We start from the raw sequence: 8,209 nt of genomic DNA, 5'->3' as shown, positions 1-8,209 counted from the left end.
CTACTGGAAGATTTCATGAAGGCTATTTCCTTTATGACTGCCACCACCATGTTGAGTATGTCTGAAGTATGCATTGCGTGCCATATAATGCGACTTCTCCATTCCCTGAGTGCTCCATATGCTTGGATCACCGTACTTTTGAATGAAGAATGGTAGATGATTATAGATGATGTGCTGACATACAACAATATCATATGCTTTAGAATTATATCCTGAGACACAAAATGATGTAGGCCAGATTTTGAAGCTTACCATGTAATGTGTTATGCTATTTTTCTGTCCAGGCTGCGGTAAATTGTTTTTTGAATTGTTGAAGGTGTGTTTGAAAAACCTTGATGTCCAAAGTCGACTAGGACTCCTTGTCGCACATCTTGAAGATGTTGTCCACTGCACACCATACCTCCGCCTTTGCATTTCTGGATGCAGCCTCATGGTCCTTAACTGCAATGTGTAGTTTCCTCCATTGCTCGTACTCTATCCTGTTGACGTGGTTGGATGCACGCTTTTTAATTGTGTTGTTGATTGGTCTCGATAGGAACTGCCTTGCCTTCACTCCACCTATAGAAACCTTTCTAGGAAGATCTTTTTCATTGGTGGAGAGCTTCTGGTCTTGCTCAATTTGAACATTTCCTCCATGAAGCTACATACTGGATAATACTTTTTCAATAGTAGCAATGCCATCACGGCGTTCAGACTGATTTCTGATTTTCCATACAAACCCAATGTATAGGTTGATTAGTTTCTCTATGACACGACACAGAGCATGCATAGTACAAATGTGCACATTTGTCAATGGTATATCAAAAACAGGTCGGAAGCTCTTATCGAGCAATTGCCAGTCGGGTGGCTTTGTCCACCACCTGTGATCAAGGGTTTTTGCAGGCTCCATGCAGTAGAGGCATGGTAAGGTCAAGGATCCTCGATTGCAATTGTATAAGAATTTTAATATCTTTAAATTAGAGGCCAGGTGCCAAACAACTTGAAAGGTGCCTCTGTCTCCAACAGTAAGAGTCCTTTGCCCTCGCATCTGCCCACTAATATGATCAGGAATGGGAGTTTGTCGAAAGACCCATTCCAAGACATCATGGTCCTTGGTTAAAACCTACACCAAATCAAAATAATACATCTATTAGATTGAGTGTATAAACCACACTGTATTCACAAGAAAATGACCTGGCAGTACATACAAGAAAGCAACCGAGCCACCATAGATTCATTTCTGATTGTACTGAGAAGTACAGTGGATCATCCTTGGGAAATTTTCCCATTGCTCTATCCACCAATGTTATGGCTACTCTTTCCATCTTCTTATCATTCAGGATCTCACACTTGTCCATCTTCAGAACAAAGTTGAGAACACCGTTTGTTTCAACATGTGTGATATTGTAAAACTCAACCATCCTTCTCTGCAGCAGCTCCAACTCCATGAAGATGTTGTTGTGTTCATCATATTTGACAGTGCCTCGTTTCCCTTTGTATTCATTTGTAATGTGGTAGGGGATCGAACATAGTCGTTTTGCTTCTCGTTAAGTCTCTTCCAAAGCTTCCAAACATCTGTAGTGGTTGGTAGAAGTTTTGAAGTGATTCCTTTAGCTTTGAATGCAGACTTGACAGTCTTATGTAAGAAGCAAATCCTTTCCGACTAATACCACTCTCATCCATAGCGCTCTGTACATTCTCAATGGATATGGTGTTGTTGGTAATAAATTGATCCACCACCTCCCTCTGCACAACCTTAAATTTCTTCTCTTGTAGTAGTTCCTTTGCAACCTTCGAGCTAATCAGAGGTTTCATCTGAATTTTTGGGTTGCTATTTGGGTTGATATTCTCCTTGTCGGGCTGCAATACAACCCTGCATGCAGAACCCCAGTGTTAATGTATGGAGGAGCCAGAGGGAAGAAGGCACATAGAAATCAGAGGGCACATAGAAGCAAGAGAGTACATAGAATCAGAATGCTTACCTGATTGCTTTGATCGTTTTCTTGAGTCCTCCTGAATTAACCTTAAGATCCTCTACCTTTTGCAACTTTCTTTTCCTTTGCCGAAGTCCAATAGATGTTTTCTTCATTCTGTATTGTTCAACTTGCTTTTGTAGCTTGTTGATCTCCTGTTCTTGGTGATTGATTTTTTCTTCTTGCAACTTGCAAAGGTCTCTAAGGTGACAAAGATGGGTATTTTGAACCTAGAACATCTCTTTCTCAACTGTAGGGGTTACTGAAATTGATTTGCAGTAGCCCAACAAACCTTTCTGTCCATCTCCAACAAACCTGAGAAGTGAGGTTGGGCTTGAGAAAGGTGGTTGACTGCAGGTTTGAGGATCATGTGGGTAAATAGATCCATCACACCATATGTCCACATTCTTGGCTCTAGAACATCTTAGAGCATTCCTTTCATTTGCTGATACAAAGCTGCCACCACGACGTTTTTGCACTGGAGTGTAACTAGGTTCAAGGTCAATACGAAGATGGTACTTGGCATTGTCAACATGGACATGGGAGTCCGCCATTGCTAATAGAGGTAACAACAGCCCAGTAGACTGCTATTACCAACAGAGGGAAAAGCTCAGTAGACCACCATTGCCAAGAGGGCGGGAGGGATTAGAGGGGTTTAGTGGAGGGCAAGGTGAAGAGGTCAAGTGGGACTTTCCCAACTACAGATGGCATTGAATGTAGAGGGGTGGCATAGTATATGGCATTGAAGGTTTACAGTGCTCTACTCCCTAAAGATTCCTGACTTTAAATTTTCTAGTCATCAGTGTGGTCCATCGTTATCCACAAAAGGTGTTACTAACTTTCTCAAGTGGCTAGTTAAACACACCTATTTTATTCTAGAAAATGAAGATTTCGGTATTTTTCTAGAGAGATAATGATGCAAATACCCATTTTCTTACAAGGCCCTCCTTTTGACCTCCAAATAGCTCTAATGCACCAGTGCATAAGTTCTAGTCTGAGATGGAGATTTGGCGGGTTGGTGTAGCTCAGGTACTAGTTCAGAATCATCAAACACTGAAATGGTTGTTCACTCTCATACATGTATTCCAAACATTATTAAGTCTCAAAGTGAAGGAGAAATGTTGGTTGTTGATGAGGTTGGTAATTCTAATGTGGAATGGCACATGAGCGCGTTGACTTGAAAACTATAAAATGTATGCTTGGAATATGTAATGGGGAAAATGAAAAATATCCTTGTGCTGGATCTAAAGATTGGAGCAACTTGTGCCCTCCTGCAAGAAGAGCCCCAACTAGAGACTCTATAGATCTGAGTAAAAATAAAAATAGGGAATATATATGGGATCCCATTCTTTCAATTTCTCTTACAAACGTTCATATATGTACTTTGCATGTAGAGATTAGAATTATTGATAAACTTCTCAGATTGCATCTCGACTATGCATACTCAATTAAGCCCTTGTTTTTATCAGATGAGTGTACTGACAAATGTGAGGCATTACTCTCCAAAATGGGTTTTCGTGGAGGTCAAGTTTACTTAAGAAAAGATTGTGACACTTTCAGGGAAAACAAGTGATGTCTTGGCTGATGTCTCAATGGGAGGCTCAAAAGCTAGACGCTTTTTACAAAACCATACAAGAAAATAGGTGAGCATTACTTGGGAGCATTGGAGAGAGCTATGTGGGATAACGACAAACATCGCAAGCACACCATGATTTGCATTTGTAAGGATGGAGGTTTGGAGACACCTCGATGTCTTCCTAAGGCTCCTCAAGCAACAAACAAAAACCTACATGTATTCAGAAGAGTTCAAATGTCCGATTACAAATCTTATTCAAGCAATGAAGGAGGCATGGGGAGAAAAGGATATCACAATTTATTTGGTAAGAGACAATATTTAATCCAAGCTTTCTTCGATATTTTCAATGGCATAAAATGATCGTTACTCTTTTGAATTTGTAGCATACCCTTCATGTTGAGATATCGAGCTCCACTCGTGATACGCCAGGGTGACCGTTGTGCATTTATGTCACCGACGTGTTAGTTGTAGATGCGGTTGGTACACCGCCCCTGAATAATAGCTACATGATAGCTATCCTTATCTACTCTAGTTCGTGGCTCAGTTAGTATGCCACCTTAGTTAGTTGAGTTTGGTTTGAGACCCATATCTAGGGTTCTTCTATTTCTTTGTACTTGAGTTCTTTTGGCTTACACAACTAAGAAGAGAAAAACTGTTTTCAGCCTCCACCCTTGTGTGTCTTCCCCCATTGTGCAAGCAAGAAAGCTTCAAGCGAGACTCCTTCCTTCTCTCCCACAATCTTGACATGGTATCAGAGCCTTGTTCGTGGTAAGGAGCTCAAAAAAGCAAGCCAAGCTCGCGGTGTTCTGGTAAGAGGAGCAGTGTTGCTTTCATTTTCTGTTTTGGGAGCAGATCTCTGCAGGTAGCACAGCCGGAAATTGCAGGAGTGCATTGTCTCAGGTTGAGACGCCCTTCGCGCTGAAGCAAGAGGGCAGTATATGCTGCGGGAAAGAGTTTTAGCTCTTGGCGACCCTATTTTTTTGATTTGAGGCCATTTCGGGGCCTGTTTTGGAGGCGGAAGTTTTCTGCACGCACTCAGGAAAAGGCTCAGTTTTATGCTGTGCAGCCACTGTTCTACAGGTCGGTGAATAGTTACTGTAAAAATTGCATTGTATGCTTGTGCGCAGAGACATTGGGAGTTACAGAATCATCCCTGTTGCCTGTTGATGCAAAATCGTCACTAGGAAGTGACTGTGTGGTCAAATACCACTTTCGCCAGTTTTGCAGATTTTCCCTTGTGAGGGTGAAGCTGTGGTTTTTGCAGTGACAGAATTTTTTGCAGTATTCTGTAATGGCGTCTGATTCTCTTTCACAGATTATCACTGAAAAGCTTGACAAGAACAACTTCCAGGCATGGAAGTTTAGAATGACGAATTTCCTTATGGGAAAAGGATATTGGGAATTTGTTGCAGGAAATGAAGAAGAACCAGTTCTTCCTGATGTTTCCAATCAACAGCAAATGCAGGCATTCAAAGCATGGCATGAGAGAGCCAGGAAAGTTATGTACTGGCTGTCTATCAGCATTTCAGACTCTATGATTGTGCATATTCAGGATGCAAGTACGCCAAAGGAGGCATGGGATACTCTGTCAAAGATGTATAGCACAAATACGCAAGCCAGGAAAATGCAGCTTAAGCAAGAGTTGCACAATGTGCAAAGAGAAAATATGAGCATCAATGACTACCACATGAAGGTGAAGAAGATTGCAGATGCACTTGCTTCCATTGGGTCGCCAGTGGAAGATGATGATTTAGTTTCTGTGACCTTGAATGGTCTAGGAAAGGATTATGCGCAGTTTCGGACATCCATTTCAGTTCATGAAAGATTTCCTGATTTTGAGGAGTTGATTGCTCTTCTAATTTCTGAGGAGCAGAGAAATGGTGGTGCATCTTCTTCAGGAGGAACTTCAAAAGAAGCTGTCTTCTACTCAAATGCTGGAAGAGGTAGAGGCAGAGGTAGAGGAGGCCGATTTGGAGGCCGTGGTAGAAATCAGAATATGCAGCAAACTCAAGAAAACCAATCCTATGGAGGAGGACGTGGTAACTCTAGAGGCAGGGGGAGCCAAAGAGGTCGTGGTGGATGGCAGAGAGGCCAAAATGCAAACAGTAATGTTGAATGCTACTACTGTGGTAAAATGGGTCATATGGCTAAAGACTGCTATAAAAAGCAGAATGACATCATGAATGGAAAACTGCAACAAGGGAATTATGCATCTTCTAGTAGACAGGGTGATGACAGAAATGAGCATTTGTTCATGGTGCAGCACATGAACAATTCTGTGACAAGTGCAAAAGAAAGTAACGATGTATGGTATGTTGACTCAGGTGCATCAAACCACATGACAGGTCATGCAGAATGGATGGAGGATGCAAGGAAAATGGAAAAACCAGGATTTGTGGAGACTGGTGATGATACTGCACATCCTATTGTGCAGATTGGAAAAATTCCCTTGTCTATGCAGGATGGGAAAAAGAAATACCTGTCCGATGTATTTCATGTCCCGAATATCACCAAGAATCTGGTTTCTGTTGGTCAAATGGTTGAGCAGGGCTTGCAGGTCAGATTTAATCCTCATGGATGCTTTGTTGAGGATATGAAAAATAAAAGTCGCTTGATAGCAAAAGGAAAGAAGAAGGGCAGAATGTTTACATTGGATGCAGACATGTCTGAATTGAGTGCAGCAATGTTTGCACATGGGACCGGTGTAGTTGCAGATATTGATATCTGGCATAAACGCATTGGTCATGTTAATGTACAGCGACTTAAATCAATGCAGGCCCAAAACATTGTTGCAGGATTGCCTAAATTCAAGGTTGCAGAAATGCATAAGGTATGTGAAGCCTGTCAGTTTGGAAAACAGGCAAGGAAACCATTTCCTAGACATGTTCAAGAGAGTAAGAAGCCATTGGAATTAATCCACTCTGATGTGTGGACTACTAAAGCTGCATCTCTTGGAGGCTGTCATTATTTTGTCAGTTTTATTGATGACTATAGCAGAAAAGTTTGGGTGTATTTTATGAAAAAGAAAAGTGAAGTTTTTGGGCATTTCAAAACTCTTAAAGCTATGGTTGAAAAAGAAACAGGTCTGCAAGTAAAATGCCTAAGGTCAGATGGAGGGGGAGAGTACCTCTCAAATGAGTTTGCAAGGTTCCTGCAGGAGCATGGCATAAAGCAGCAATATTCATGCAGTCATACCCCACAGCAAAATGGAATTGCAGAAAGAAAAAACAGACATATTGGAGAGGTGTCTCGTGCCATGCTCAATGAAAAAGACTTGCCAGATTTTTATTGGGCTGAAGCAGTTGCTACAGCAGTCTACATAATGAACAGGACTCCCACTGCAGCAATACATGGAATGACTCCAGAGGAGAGGTATACTGGTAGGAAACCAGATATTTCTCATTTGAAAATTTTTGGTTGCATTGCCTATGTACATGTGCCAGATGAGCTGAGATCCAAGTTGGATCCAAAAGCTGAGAAGTGCATCTTTATTGGTTATTCTTTGCAGCAAAAAGGGTATAGATGCTATAACCCTTCTACTCGTAAGTTTACAGTGAGCAGAGATGTTGTTTTTGATGAGATGAGTAGCTGGTATAAACCAGTACATGTGATTGATGATGTAGATGCACAAAATGGTAATGCTGCACAAAATTCACAGCAGCAGTCACAAAATATTAGTGGACCTGGAGCGTCCTCTAGTAGTGGTTCACATTCTTCACCATGGACAGGCAGATTGAGATCAGGAGAATCTTCTCAAAGTAATGCAGATAGTGGTATGCAGGTATCACGAAAAGGAAAAGAGAAGGTTGATCAGTCCATGTTTGATGTGAATGCAGGTCACTCTTATGTGGATGGTGAATCCAGTGGCTCAGAACAGAGCATTGATGATGAGTTGGGTATTCCTTCTATTGTTACACCTGGAGTAAGGAAGACCAGGGATGTTTTGAGAGCACCTGGGAGTGAACCTACTTTGCGCAGGTCTACGAGAGCTAGGTATCCTGTGGATAGGCTGAAATATGATGGATTTACAGCCATTCACTATGCATATATGGTCAAAGTGATACAGGAACCAGAACCCACTTCTTTTGAGCAAGCAATGGGAAAAGAAAAATGGGAGAAAGCCATGGATGAAGAAATGGATGCCTTGGAAGCAAATGCTACATGGGAATTGGTACCTTTGCCTAAAGGTAAGAATGCAATTGGCTGTAAGTGGGTTTATAAGGTGAAGCACAATGCAGATGGTTCTGTAAACAGATACAAGGCAAGATTAGTAGTCAAGGGGTATGCACAAACATATGGCATTGACTATGAAGAAACATTCAGTCCGGTTGCAAGGATGGCAACTGTAAGAGCAGTCATTGCTATGGCTGCATCAAAGGGATGGTCTTTACATCAGATGGATGTAAAGAATGCCTTCTTGCATGGTGATTTGCAAGAAGAGGTCTATATGGAGCAGCCACCAGGTTATGTGCATGCTGTTCATCCTGAGTTTGTTTGCAGGTTGAAGAAATCCTTGTATGGCTTGAAGCAAGCACCTAGAGCATGGTCTGACAAGATAGGACAGTATCTTGTCACTATTGGCTTTCAGATTTCCAAGGCAGATTTCTCACTTTATGTGAGAAAAACAGAGAAAGGTATTATGCTACTTGTCATTTATGTTGATGATTTGATTATGACAGGT

The 8,209-nt window shown here is 41.6% G+C and overlaps 1 pseudogene; it reads right to left on the bottom strand.

The window, feature by feature from the left end:
* Positions 1-349: 349 nt before the first annotated feature.
* On the bottom strand, positions 350-1,427 carry LOC148010939 (uncharacterized; annotated as a pseudogene).
* Between the last annotated feature and the right edge of the window lie 6,782 nt (positions 1,428-8,209).

The sequence above is a fragment of the Lygodium microphyllum genome, chromosome 29, assembly GCF_053477565.2.
Source record: "Lygodium microphyllum isolate KBCC chromosome 29, Lygodium_microphyllum_v1.1.10, whole genome shotgun sequence".
In the NCBI taxonomy this organism is placed as follows: Eukaryota; Viridiplantae; Streptophyta; class Polypodiopsida; order Schizaeales; family Lygodiaceae; genus Lygodium; species Lygodium microphyllum.
This window is presented reverse-complemented; position numbering and strand designations above follow the sequence as displayed.